General features: G+C 39.6%; 1 pseudogene; it reads right to left on the bottom strand.

Moving 5' to 3' along the window:
• Positions 1–1,561: 1,561 nt before the first annotated feature.
• On the bottom strand, positions 1,562–13,072 carry LOC149204354 (protein disulfide isomerase-like 2-3 pseudogene; annotated as a pseudogene).
• Between the last annotated feature and the right edge of the window lie 2,660 nt (positions 13,073–15,732).

Raw genomic sequence — 15,732 nt, 5'->3', positions numbered from 1 at the left:
CGTAGACCACTATTTGTTCTGTTCCTTCTACCTCAATTATTTTGAACGATATGCTACCTGATTCTAGCATTGTTACCCTCCGTGAGATTTGATCACTTAACCTCCTGGTTCTCTTATCTTTTTACTTTCCTTCCAAGATTATCATTTTCAAAACTTCTACGGTTATCTGTAATTATCAATTTCAGTAGCTAACCATGATCAGATTTGTACCACCACTTTATTCTAATTTTACTCACGATATCATAGCTTCCAATGAGAATAATAGTAGTTGGTTGCCGAGTCTTTCTTGCATCGATGTCATATAGTCTCTGAAGAACAACGAATCCATGAACCTGCACCTAGAGCAATATTACTCTTCTCGGTATAAATAGTTGTCGAGCATACGTATCATGATGTGAGATTTGCATGATGGATGATAAAGGTTTAATGTCATGACATATACCATCCCAACTGGAAATCTTGTGCTCTTCGTGTAGTAGCAATGTCTTCAGGGGAATTCTTTTGTGGAGTTTTTCATATTTTCTCAAAATCATAATCACCTGATCAAAAAGACTGCAACATATTCTCCACTCACAGAAAACCCAATAACCTTCACCTATCTCCGGCATAGTGTTCTACATAAGTTGCTTGGCCAGTAGTAGATTGTTTCATCTCTAAGATTGGAATGTGAGCATCCCTCTTTTCGTGTCATGAGAATTACCCATCTTTGAATTTACATTAACTGCTCAATCAACCGACCATTTTGATTGATCTGGCAATGTAGTGCGACCATGCAACAAAAGAACCTTTTCAAGCGACCACTCCACCAAGGTAGCGACCAGTGAGGTAGTTCACATTTTAGGAAAGGTCACATTTTCACAAAGTCACATTACTTGGATTTTTGTCCAAGGCACAAGAATTCGATCTCACGATAGTGCGACCTCCTGGAGGTCACACCATCGCAGTGTAGCAAGTCACGCTTCCAATGGATACTCTTAAGATGCAATTTCGTGACTCATGGGCTTTCCAAAAGAATGCAACCTATTGTAATGTTGGCTTCGCACTCATCGGGGGTGCTTTCAACAGGCTCGCCAGAGGTGTTAACACACGACCCAGCGACTACGAGTGGGAGTGTGACTTCTGGGAGGTCACAAAGTCACATCTCAGACCAGTCGAGCTGCTTGGATGTTTTCCATGAGTGTTAACACGTGACCTGCAACTGTGCAAGGGAGTGTGACTTCTTAGAGGTCACAAAATCACTAAATGGGCTAGTCGCATTCTAGGATGCATTTTCTATATATTCATGTCTAACTTCCTCATGCTTTCTGTAACTCACTTTCAAAAACCATGATGATTTAAACATTAATGTCATTAAATTGGACTATTTCAAGAATCATACATTTAACATTGAAATAAAAACCCGTGTCCTTCCTAAATCACATTCTCTACATCTCCAATTTCTTGTCACGAAGAGAAAATAAGTGAATGTTTACACAACAAGCTTTATATATTTCTAGAGAACTAGGCAGAATTTTGAAATTGTTCCATTTCTTGCTTTTCCTAAAATATGAATCTCCTACAATTATTCTTTTTTATCATCCTCATTTCCCATTATCTCATCCAGTGAGAACTCATCTTCCTCTAAAATCTCTCCATCTTTCCCATCCCAAGGTTTAGTTTCCTCAATAACAAGAGAAGATTCCAAGGGAAGATTACCTTTACCTCCCCGCCTTGCATCCTTCACAAAATCCACAAGATGTTCAAGCTCAAATGCACTACAAAGTGGAGCATAGACACTCTTTTTAAGGTTCAAAGCTATGAAGGCTAAATACCCATAGCCACCAACGTTGACTTCTTTTCAAGAGTAGGTTGCTTTCCTGCTGCTACCCACACATAGCTGTATGGACTTCTTTTGAATTTTTTCTGCCACATACATGAGTTGTTGTAGGTAATGATCCCTTCCTTCTACTTTTGTGTCTAAAATTTTGAGCAGGAAACTAACAAAACAGATTGCTAAAGAAGCACATTTGGTTTCCAATACATCTTGGCTTGTAATCTCCACCACTTCTTGAGGAGAAACATTCATCTCAAGCGGCTCAAGGGCAAAGGTTTCAATGGCAGAAGTTATCCTTGCACCTTCATAAGGCACTAGAATCTCCTTATTAGAACCAAAGACCAAGATTGTAGGAAAGCATTGCATATTGAACCTGCTCGTTAAACTCTTCTCCTCATCACAATTGACGTGACCCATATTCACCTTTCCCTTCAAGAAATTTGCAGCTTTCCTCCACTCTGGAGCAAGTTTTTTGTAGTATCCACACCAAGGAGCATAACATTCAATAAGCCATTGATCTTTACTTTTGAGGACAATTTCATCACATTTTCTTGAAGTGAGTTATACTAATGAACTTTATGAACTTTTCTTATTTGATCCAGTCTTTCCATTTAGCCGGTCTTTAACAACAATTTTCAACTACTAGATTGCAAATTATGCTATTGGTTTTGCATCCCTTTCTCCTTGATATTCTAATGGGGGCTTGCTAGGAGTAAATACCTTAATGGTTGGAAACCCCTTGATTTCGTATTCCTAAGCAAGTGACTTATGGGCGTCAACATCAAGAGCAACAACTGTAACAAAACCTCTCAAAATAGTAGTTGTCTTTTCCCATATTGGAGTTAGAGCCTTACAATGACCACACCATGGTGCAAAAACTCAACAAGAATAACCCTGTCAGAATTTCGAACATGCAATGCCCATATAATACCCCTTATGCTCCATGCATCACTTTGGGATGTGTGGTAGCTTTATGGTGGCTACTTGGCTCTTAATCATTCTTGGCAAGCATCCACCATGCCGTGTATCAAGAAGATGCCTTGTCATATGAAATTTTGTCATCAACAAAGCCTTTGTGTATCATTAGACAAAAAGAATAAAAAAATCCATAAGTGGCATATTTCCAAACTATTATTCAATTTCATCCTTCTTCCTTAAATATGTGCCCAATGCAACTCCATTTAAATCCCTGCAAAAATAAATAATTAAAACCATGAAAATAATTTCATCTAGAGGTGATAGTAAAATTGCAACTAAATTATACGAGTAAAACAAGAGATGCTCGAATCCAAAAATCAACACAACATTTAGGCACCTTAATGGACTTATGAATTGCAAGCAATTTATGTGATGCCAAAAGAAATGGTGCAGTTATAGATTCAAGGGCGTCGAGTAAGATGGAAATTTGAGGAATCTTAATGCACTCGAGGGGACGAGGACCAAGACAAAGCAGGGTTACTATCATGATGTATTATCACAAACCCTTATGCATATGTGTGATCATGCTTCAGGGTGAGTCAAGAAGAGCTTAAAATGACATGAGTACTTCGATCACATATGTCTAGAGCTACAAGGATGCAAGGGTAGTATATAATCTTTGCAAGCCCTAATGCTCATGTTGAGGTGTAGGACCAACTAGGAACCTAGGGGAATATGACATGCAACATTCTCTCCCATGATGCCCGATGATGTCGATGGAAACACAATCTCAGTGGGAGGCGAGTTAGGCCAAAACATGAGAGGGATCACCTTTTTCCATTTAGGGTTTTGCCCAAACCTCAATACTGTCAGTCATAAGGAAAGCCAAATTTCATGTACGCCTGCTCAAATATAGGACATCTATTGATCACGATGTGAATCATGTGAAGATGAGTTTTAAAATCATGCGAGACTCTTAATACATTAATGAAGCCATTGACCTTCCAAACCCTAATGTGATTCTGAGGCCTATATTTGAGATAAAACATAATGAGTGAATGTTATGCAGGAAACGTGAGTGTGTGCACCCAATGGGTTGGATAGGAAAGGTTGTTGGGTGATCCGGATCTTGTGGGGAGGCCCCCAAGATCTAAAAGATTGAAATGGATTTTGGGGGAGAGGCCCCCAAGATCTAAAAAATTTAAATGCTATAAGAATAATAAGAGAATGATCAATAAACAAAACCACGAAGTATTTTTTAATTAAAATGGAGAATAAATATAAGAGCTACATCGTAGCGGACAAACTGTCCTTTTACAAAATGTGACTTGTTACTTATAGTATTTTTCAGTTACAATACCATGGGTCAATTCCATGGGTGAATGAATACCATGGGTGGATGTCACAATACCATGGGTCAATTCCATGGGTGAATGAATACCATGGGTGGATGTCACAATACCATGGGAAAATACCATGGGTGAATGAATACCATGGGTGGATAAATACCATGGGTGGATGCCACTTACAATACCATGGGTAGATTAATAATATGGGTGGATGAATATGATGGGTTGATGCCATTTCCATTCGGATCATTCCTCCCTCCTTAAGAAGCAATGGTCCCCATTGCGTAAAGTTCCCTCCTATGAAGCCTTTTTTTAATATGAAGAGCCACTGAAGATAAGGGTTTTATGTGGTTAACCCATAACCATGATGAACGAAGATCCGAGGATAGAGATACCCTGTAATGCTTGTGACCAACTGTGATTCTGACAGTGTGCGGCCTAGCAAATGGACTTCGATGAAGTGTGGGTTTGTGGATGACCCATAACCATGATGAACAAAGATCCGAGGATAGAGATACCCTATAATACTTGTGACCAACTGTGATACTGACAGTGTGCGGCCTAGCAAATGGACTTCGATGAAGTGTGGGTTTGTGGATGACCCATAACCATGACAAATGAAGATCCGAGGATAGAGATACCCTGTAATGCTTGTGACCAACTGTGATACTAACAGTGTGCGGCCTAGCAAATGGACTTCGATGACAAGGATTTTGTGCGGTTGACCCATAACCGTGATGTTGGTTGTTGATGAAGTAGCAGGTGCCTACATAGCCTGGGGTGGGAAGGCACGTCTCCAAATAACCCAAGTCGAATGCTGCTATGCTAAAACTGATGAATGTGAAGTAGGTGCCTACTAAAGTGGGGTGGGAGGGCACGTCTCCAACGAGAACCCGCTCTGGTTGCTGCTCTAGAATCAAAATGGACATAACTCAGTCAATATAACTCAGAATATTTATTATAACCTGTTTTTGGAAGCAGAAGGACCATTTTGCATCTTCCCATGTGATGAAAATCCTTATCTGGACACTCTAGAATCTCATATTTGCCCTGCAATGTTTCCACCATCACAAAAGTTATGAAAAAATAGTTGATTTTAAATCAACGATATCTCCCACATTCAAACTCCGATTCGACCCTTTTTTTTTTTAAACAAAACCACGAAGAATTTTTTTTATTAAAATGGAGAATAAATGTAAGAGCTACATTATAGCGGACAAACTGTCCTTTTACAAAATGTGACTTGTTACTTATAGTATTTTTCAGTTACAATACCATGGCTCAATTCCATGGGTGAATGAATACCATGGGTGGATGTTACAATACCACGGGTCAATTCCATGGGTGAATGAATACCATGGGTGGATGTTACAATACCATAGGAAAATACCATGGGTGAATGAATACCATGGGTGGATGTCACTTACAATACCATGGGTGGATAAATACCATGGGTGGATGCCACTTACAATACCATGGGTAAATTCCATGCGTAGATGAATAACATGGGTGGATGAATACCATGGGTTGATGCCATTTTCCATTCAGATCATTGGGAGAGCAACTGGTTGGGGTCCTATCAAAAAACCCTAGAAGCTCAGCGTGAGTGGTGGGGTACCCAAAATTTTTTAATATGCCCAAAAATTTGGGTGATGTTGTGGCGGCTACAACAGGTCTCTTTAGTGTATATATAGGATATAAACAATACAATTATAATAAAAATGGGGCCATGAGGGTTTCTAAACCACATAACAACGTAGCAATGGAAATGTAATCACTCAATATCTAAGGATTAATAATGGGTTTTTGGCTTAACATGGGTTTTAACTTGCCTCTACCCTTTAAATAATTGTTGTCCTCAACACTTAACTATTTATGGGTGTTTATACATGAAAAAATATTCTTCCCATGTCACTTATTCCACTGGTAGTTTCTTCCATTTGATGAGGTACTCTGTAATTGCTTGATTTCTTAGATACTTAGTCATTGTTTCCAACAAAAAAAATTGGTAATATTATTATTTTCCCTTATTCATTAATCTCTCATAGAATAGTTTGTACTAGGATCTTGTCATTGATTTCCTTCCTTAAGAAAGAAATATGGAAGACTAGAGGTACATGTGAAGATGGAGGAAACTCCAATTTGTAAGCTATACTTCCAATCCTTTGCAACACCTTATAAGGGCCATAATAACTCGAACCCATTGTTTTGTCCTTATTTTGTTTCTTGAGGGGCATCTACTTCTATGGTTTTAGTGTCACAAATACTCAATCCCCCACTTCAAATTCCCTTCCACGGTGATGTTGATCTACATGTTGTTTCATCCTATTTTGTTACATAACCAAGTTGTCTTTCAATAGTTTGAGAACTTCTTGTTGGTGTTGTATGTGTTCCTCTATTGGTTGAGCATTTATAGTTCCTTTCAAGGGTGATTTGATGCATGGAGGATGATATCCACAAAGTGACATAAATTATGACATTTTTTATAAAGTATGGAAGGGTGTGTTTTACCACCTTTTTTCTAAGGGAAACCATTTGACCCACTATGTCTGTTTTTTAGATGCAAATTAACGTAGATATGCTTATAACATTTATTCACTATCTCAATTTTCCAATCAAATTGAGGATGGTGAGATGAGCTATGAGCCAAGTGAGTACCCAAATAAGAAAATAATTCAATCAAAAAATTTCTAATGAAAATTGGATCTCTATCACTTAGAATAATCTTTGGTATTCCATGTAGCTTTTGTATTATTTCCATGAATGTTTCTTCCATAGTACTTTCTCTAAAAGGATGAGAAAAGGATAAAAATTGGGCTTACATTGTCATTCAATCTACCACTACCATAATGACACTCTTTCCTTCATATTTGATTAAACCCATAATAAAATTCACTGAAACTTATTCCCAATGTTTTCTTGGTATGGCTAATGGTAGTGAAGAATTCTTGGGCTCTTGATAGTCACTCCTTTATTTTGTTGGCATATTGCACATTCTATCCAAAAAAAAATCACATATGCTTTAATACCTTCCCAAAAAAAGAAAACCTTCTTGATCGTATGGTAAGTTTCGGGTGTCCTTTTTTATACCTATAATTCCCTTAATTGTCCACTATTTTTGACCTATTTTTCCTTGAATCCATTTACTATGTTCCTATATTCTTCAAGCATATCCCTTTTAGCCTTCTTATGTCTATTTGAGGTAAACTATATTCAAAACTCAATTTCTATGTTTTCTTGTTGTAGAAATAAAATTATTTGATCTTTTGTACTCTTTAATTCCTTGGATTGGCTCACATATATGTTTAGACTTGCACTCCTACTTATCTGGTACCAACTCAGCAATATGGTACTCATGCAGCTCAACAATCTGGTACTTGTGCTCTCTCCTTATATGGAACCAGTGCAACATTCTGGTACTCATGTTCCTATTTGTCCAGCACCAATACTCGTAATCCGGTACTTGGGCCCTCGTCTGACAGTCGTGCACCCATTCAGCACATGATCAATGGCCCATGTTTTCGGCCACCACGTTCACCACACTCATGCACCCATCCATCACCAACAACAAGATTGTGTGATTTCAGTACCCGCCCTCCAACACTGTGTGATTACGGTAAAAGTATTCCATTGTGTGATTCCAATACCAAATTTCATTTCCAGAATTGGTGATTCAATGAACGATCTTTGATGAGAACAAGATAATTGTTGAACACATCTTATTGACATAGAAAATTGATAATTTTCTTCCCCCTCATCCACTTCGTGTCATGACGATGAAGCCAAATATGTAATTTAAGCTCAACTATAAAGATTTGGTGTTATCTCATGTAACTTTGATTGTAACGACCATTACTTCTATAATAGAAAGACCTGTAGATGAAAATTAGTTATAATAGAATTGGAGAGAGTCAGAGAGTTAGATAAAGTGATTTAATAGATATAGAACAATAGAGACATAGAAATATGAGATCTACACAGTATTGTGATGTTGTTGGACTTTTAAGTTTGTAATATTCCTTTTTAATTAATCATATTAGTAACGAGTGTTAAGTTTAGTGTGTTAATTCATTTCTTAGTTTTGTGATTTTTCAAGTTTTCCTTGGTAGCTCAGTGAGGGACCATTGAAGCCATCAAGGCATGTTCTTCTTTTAAGTCATTATATAGTTTTAGTATTTTCATTTTTATTTTATGAGTGACAATTTCTTAGTTTATGTGGATGCATATTGTATTTCTTAAGTTATAGATTCAATTATTGATTGTTATCTTTAAGCACAGGAAGGCCAGGATCTGACATCTCACCATTCACCTACATGCCCCAATAGTGAAGACTCTTATCGCAAACTTCATGTACTGATTTTGGTTGCCTTGTTTAACAATTGAATGTAGTGAATTGGTTTGCTTAAAATTAGTAGTTACAGGAAACAGAGTTGAATTCATATTTCCATTTCATCAGCCTATAAATGAACTTGTTACCTGATTAAAATATTAATTTCATAGTATTTTAAGTCTTCTCTTTTAATTGTGTGATGAAATGAAATTAAAATTTGTAGAATTAAGTGTTAGTTTAAATACTCCCCATGTAGACTATATCTAGCAGATATAGAAACTTATCTATTGTTGACACATATAGTGTGTCACCTCTACTGATTACGATTCCCTAGTTGATAATTAATTATTGTGGAAAAATCTATATATATTATTCATATAATTTCCCCAATAGTAAGTCTCCAAGAACCTTGAATGTCCTCCTACAAGAGAAACATGTAATTCCAAAAGGACCTTATGTTTGAGTTTAGAATTCTTACATAAGGATAAGCGATGTTGATACCATAATGAATCATTTTTACACATTATTTTTTCTAATTCATTAGAGTCCTATAGATATTGCATTATCTTGCATATCTTCTCCTCTTATTGTGATTATATCCTTACTTATTCCACCCACTCAGATTGCGGAATGGAAATAGCACAAAGTAAACCATTTGTGTCTTCATCTTTCCTTCAGAATACATCCACCACAATATTTTGTTTTCCCTTTTGTAGAAAATTTCAAAGTCATAAATAAACATATGCATAACCCAATTTTGTTTCTCTTCCGAAGATAGTATTTTCTCCAAGAATTACTTCAAACTATCATGATATGTTTTTACTTTGAAGTGTCTTCCTGTGAGGTATGGATGTCATTTCTTAACTACATGTAGTATGACCAATATATCTTTTTCATAGATAAGTCTAAGCAACTTCTTTACTTTAATTTCACTACTTTAAAAGGGAGTGGGCCTTCCCTTTTGCATCAAAACTACACTATTGTTATGGCATGAGGCATCACACTCCACAATGAATATTTTTGTGAAGTCAAGAATCACCAAGATGGGAGTTGAAAACATATCCTATTTAAGTTTTTCAAAATATTTGGTTGCTTCTTTAGTCCAAGAAAACACTTCCTTCTTCAATAATTTTATTAGAGGTGCAACTATTTGACCATAATTCTTGACGAATTTGTGGTAATATCATATCAATCCTAAGAATCCTCTAAGTTTCTTCAAGGTATTTTTATTGGCTATTCCCTCATAGATTTTATTTTGTTAGTATCCACCTTGACACTATCATGTGATAGAGTATGACCGAAATATTCTAATTATTGAACCCCAAAGGCACACTTGGAAAGCTTTGCATATTGTTTTTTCTCTTCCAATAGTGTTAATACCTTATCAATTTGTTGTACATTCTCTTCGAGATATTTGGTGTAGATTAGTATGTCATGAAAAAATACTAGCATAAATTTTCCAAGGAAGGGTTTGAAAATAGAATTCATCAAGCTTTGAAATGTTGAAGGTGCATTTGTAAGTACAAATGGCATAAACAAAAACTCATAGTGACCTTCATGTGTACTAAATGTTGTTTTGGGAATGTATTCTTGCCTCATTATGATTTTATGGTATTAAGAATGAAGATCCAACTTAGTAACAAAAATTGTTCCATGAAATTCATCTAATAACTATCAATGACGAGAATAGGAAACTTATCATTGATTGTCATTTTTCTGAGTTCTTTGTAATATGGACACATACACCATGAACCATCCTTTTTTATAATCACCACTACTAATGAAGAGAAAGTTATTTGGCTAGGTTAAATGATGTTTGCCTCTAACATTTCTTGAACCATATGCTCAATTTGATTCTCTTGTGCATGTGGATATTTGTAAGGCCTAATGTTAGGTTGTATACTTCCTATCTACAAATGAATTGTATGGTCATGATCTAGGGAAGGTGGAAGACCCTTATGAATTTCTCCGAATACCTTACCATGATTTTTAATAAATTTTTGGAGATCCAATGGAGCAAAGGATATATATGTTTGAACATCTAACAAACACAATTATGCAATTGCACCTTGGTGTCCCATTTTTAGAAATTTTGTCATGCTATTAGAGCTTATCACTTTATTGGGTTTTCCTTGGGTACCCCTAAGCTCAATTTTCTTTCCTTCTAAGAAAAATATTATGAAAATATCTTGAGAGTTAAAGGTCATTGTTGACTACGTGGGGCTTGACCCAGGTTCAGTGTTAGTTAGCCAAACAAATACCTACACTACTGGCCCTTTTGGCATCATCCCGTGGAGCGTGAACAGAAGTCTCACCCAAAGCAGTATGGGGAGAAGCTAGAACCAAGCTTCCGCACCCTGAGATGGTCATGATGTCGGTTTATTCCTTCTATTCTTGCTCTCGCATAGGTTGATAAGTTCTAGGGCTCTGTCAGTCTAGCCCTTTATTCCACCCTTCAGTACCTCCATGAAGGGGTACGATTGGCCTTCGCGTAGCCCTAACCTATGGTTCAGGTACTTTCACACTGCTAGGGCAACGTATCATGTAGATTCCCAAACTAGCTTAAGTGTCTTACTTATCTTATTAAACAATCATAGTTAGCATTGCGTAAATAGATATCCTTACTTGCGTTCAATTAACCAATGTAATTACATACATTTGCGCACCACATAAGCATTCTAAATGAAATTCATACACAATAGGACAAGATGCATTAACAGGAAACAAAGACACGGAATTTGTAAAATACTTCTCTTTATTGATATCTTCAGATGATTATATACTCTATCCGCCCTACGCACATAGCTATAGGGGTCCACGCACTCAGATGTGGACTTCTACCATAGGCCTCTACGCACTCAACTGCAAAGCCTCTACCTACACTAAGACCCGAAACTTAGACTTCTCTCCTTATCGCTCAAGACTTCTTACTTTTCTCCTACAACTTATTACTTCTTAGAGCTTACTTACTTAGCTCTTTTATACAATCCCATGGTCTGCGAACCATGGGTTTATCTTTAAATCCAACTTTACACTTTACAAAATAAGGGCAGACAACCCTTTATGACTCATGACACCTTCGCGCTCCACAACCACAAAATGCAGATACTTTACACTTTATTACAAAACTTGACCCAAAACGTGGGCTTTTAGCGCCAAAAATGTCCTTGGGGGATCCCGTTCCCAAAAGGCCCCCAACACAAACATCGTGACTCGCCCTCAAGTCACTCTTCAGGCATGAAGATCTTAGCGCGAAGACCTCCCAGTTCAACTTGTATGACCACAACCTTGGCAATGCACTGTGCAGCTGCCTGCTTTGCATCTTCAACCATTTGCTGGGTCACTGCTCCTGAACTGTCGGCGTGAAGCTTTTACTAAGTTTCTTGCAGATTCGCAAGCTTTCCTTCGATAGAGGTTGTGACCATGTAAGCCTCATCCAGCCAAGGCTTCAATCGTGCCTTCAGCACTGCTTCCTTGTGTAGCACTGCATCCACCTATTCTTTCAGGTGCTTGGCTTCCTGTAGCTTCACCAATATCTGTGTGAGAGTGACGGTTTTCACTATGCCTTTGACCTCATCATAGCATTATTGCAGTTTGCGCACTTTTGTCTCCAATCGTCGTACATTAGGTTCCTCCTGCAAGCTCATCAGGACCTCGAATGACTACTAAAAAGGTTGTGTGCATTCTGCTACTGCACTGTCAACTGCCACTATTGCCTCTATGACAGCAGTTGAACGCTACTCCTTTACTTCTAGTGGGGTTGAAGGTTGTTCCTTCAACTACAATTCAGTGATTTGCAGGTTCAACTCCAACTGAACCCTTGCCATTTCTGTCCAAGCGTTGCGCACCCCTGTAACCGGCTTGCGAACACGCACCTCTACTAGTTCTTTCTCAGGAATGGCCAACTCGAATGGCCAACTCTGGGGCCATTCAAAATGCCTCCTCCACGACCTGAAGTATATGCTTGTTTTGGTTGGTCACCTTGGTCAAGGCGGTGATGGTAGATTCTCACTATAGTGTCATCTGCTCATTGTTAAAGTGCTGCTCACTGATCACCTATAGGGCGCGGTGCTCATGGGCCCTCAACTCTGTTATTACTCCATCCTGCAATAGGTGGAGTGCCTCGCTAGGGAGCGCTTCCATATTCAACCCTACTCCCTTGAGGGCACTGACAATGGGCCTATCATCTTCATTCTCTATGGTCAATGCTCCATTAGGCATCACTATCACGCTGGAGGCCTTTGCGCGCAGCATCGAAGCAGCTTCTGAAGTGCCAATAGCAAGGCTGGTGGACACCGTGCTAGCCTGTGATGTGTGGGTCTATAGCTCCTACAGAACTATTTAGATAATCCCTAATACTAGTTACTATTGTTGCTCAAACTATTGTAGGGCCTCCGCGGTGACATCCTGCACCGTGTCACTGATGTCATGCAAATCGCCCTCTGTGAGGGTGATTGGGTCCAGCGATGTCTTGGTGGCCTTGTATCTCTTACTAAACCCTCCTTTCTCTTGCTCCCTTGGACACTTGATGTGGGCGAACATTGCCTGTGGGTCCACATCGTGCTGCTCTATCTGCTCGTCTGTCTCTTCCTCTATCTCAAGTGAAGGTGACCTTGTGCCTTTGTCAGAGCCCCGCTCTATTCCACCTGTTTGCTTCTCCATTTACTGAGTGGCATCACACTCCACCTGGGCCTTTTCAGTGGCCTCCTTCTTTCTCTTTTTGGCCAGTTGCGTCATCTTGAGCTTGGCCTCCTCCTTATTGCATTATGTGGTGGACTTGCTCCCTCCCATCGCCAAGTCTGTTGTAGTGCGCCATTCTACCAGCCAACGATCAAGTATTGTGTCAATGGCATCATCCATTGCTAGGTAAGGCAAGTCATACCATGTCTGTGCAAGGTCTTTCTACGCCCTGATGGACACATGGTGAAAATCTACTTAAAACTCTACGTAGCCCTGCAGATTGGCAAACACGTAGGTGACAATTGTAGTTTGCAATTTATGGCCATGCAAATGTTCATCTCCATCAAGATCCATAAGATCTTGTTGTCCTTGATGCACTACGCATCCTTGGTCACCCACATCAAAGCGTACTTTGCTGCTTCTGGTAGGTCTGGTGCGACCGAAGGGAATTACTGTCCTCTGGTAGCTCCCATGCTACCAACACAATCAACAGCAAGAACCACATGTAGTGGAACGTCTTACTGAGCTCCTGTGCTTCATGTTTGTTTGCAAGGAACTCACTATGGAGATAGAATGCCCAATTGAACTGAACTCCTTCGGTGCATTAGGCTGCTAGCATGATGATAGGCATCGGCACCTCATCAGCCCGACACTTCCTCGTCACCTTCCCTAATAAAATCTACGTAGCCACCTTTATAGTAGGGTCACAGATGTTGGATATGGCATATCCACGTGGCTTCTTTACCAGCTTAAACTTTTCTTTCATGGCCTCTACGAGGTCCTACTCACCACATTTTCCACCAAATATCATGGCCAGATTCTAGGCAACCACGTGATCCTATGGATCAATCTCTCAGTGATGAGTATTGGTTCCCCCAGCCACAGACACCCATCATGCACCAAGCATACCAGCTGCTTGATGACCAAGACTATAATCGGGGTGCGGTTGTAGTGTGAAACCCATAGCAAGTTGAGCATACCAACATTGTCTACTCCTCTGAGCCACCTCCGCGACTCCAATGCAGTCATTCTGATGGTTGTATCGATAATGTGGTGCATTAGTTGCTCGGTCGCCAAGTGCGGGAACTTCTCATGGTCAACCAAGTCCCAGTCTTCGAGTTCTAACAAAGGAACCTGCGCCAAGCACAGTCCTTCAAAAACAATCTCATCTGGCAACAGAGGGGTTTGCAAGGGGACCTTTCTCTCATCGATATCTTTTGGTACCTTGGCCTTGCCCTTGTGCAGAGGGACATACTCAAGCAACCGAGTGATAGGGTCAGCACCCTGGGCTTCAAATTCCTCCACGTCTATTCCCACATCCTCATCATCCATCAGGATGTCTTCGATTTCTTCCTCCTCCGGCTCTAGATTGATGGATTTTCCCTTCTCCTATGTGGTGGGCCTGTCCTTCGGTGGGTTTCTTCTTGGCGACGCGCACACTGGTATTGCATGTTGCTTGCCCTTCTTATCCTTTGTGCTCTACTTGATTGGGGTGGGCTTTGATCTTGGTGTCCTTGGTGATTAAGGGACTTCCGCTGATACTTCGGAAACCTCTAGAGCAACTTCTTCTGCCTCCATGAAAGTTTCTGGCACCGACTCCTCTGCTATTTCTTCGATATCTATAGCTTCTACAGGTGCCGACATAATGCTTTCCAACAGTGCTCGCGACGTCTCTGGTAAGTTCGCAAATGTTGGACTCGCTATCAAAGCCTCGAAGAATTCTCAGTTCATGTGCACCTGAGAGCTCAACAACTCAATGCTCAAAATGCCAAGTGTTTTTCACTGGGCAGCCACCTGTAATTTATAGGGCATTTTTAATTCAAATCTGACCATTCCCCCCACATTTGATTCATTAATGCCAGATTGGTGGCATATTTTCAAGGATATGACCCATAAATTTCGTCTTAAATGTCGACCGCCTACTCCATTTAGCCGCATTTCTACCATCAAATCATGAACAATGACTTTAACAACTACTTTCTAACCAACCTGTGCGATTTCTTCCTGGGTAGCGCAGCTCCCTTCGCGTTGCCGCAAACCTTGTGACACTTCCTTGCTTCACACAATCCTCCAATCACACAACTGTCCAAATCAGGTAGTGTAGTTTATAGTCTCGTGCCTCCTTTTAGCTGCCTGGAGCACTAAGACTATGCTACCTTCATATAGTCACATGGTCAGACCACCAGTGTATAGCTTTAATCGACTACCATTCACCTTTCCTAGGAAGGGATCTCCATTCAATTTAAACAACTGAACCGCTCCTCCGTCGGTAATATCCTTAATGACATAGGGCCCTAACCAATGCATTCTAAATTTCCCTGGAAATTTATATAACTTGCTGTCATATAACAAAACCAGGTCATTTACCTTAAAGGTGTGTAGCTTAGTGTGTCAATCATGCCATGCTTTTTCGCACTGCTTCTAGACATGTTGGTGAAATCTAGCTAGAAATCTTTCTTCCTCAAGCTCAGCCAGCTGTACGAGCCTCTCTTCCAGGGCTCCACGATCTGTCATACCTGTGAGTGCCGCTATGCGCAGACTAGGCACAATGTATTCCATGGGCATCACCGCTTCAACACCATATACAAGCCTAAAGGCATTTGTCTAGTCAACTTCTTGCATGTCGTCCGATAGGGCCATAG

The sequence above is a fragment of the Pinus tabuliformis genome, chromosome 1_2 (genome assembly GCF_031772625.1).
Source record: "Pinus tabuliformis cultivar Carrire ecotype Pingquan chromosome 1_2, CPIR1, whole genome shotgun sequence".
Lineage (NCBI taxonomy): Eukaryota > Viridiplantae > Streptophyta > Pinopsida > Pinales > Pinaceae > Pinus > Pinus tabuliformis.
Note: the sequence above shows the minus strand (reverse complement) of the source record. Positions and strands in the feature narration are given on the sequence as shown.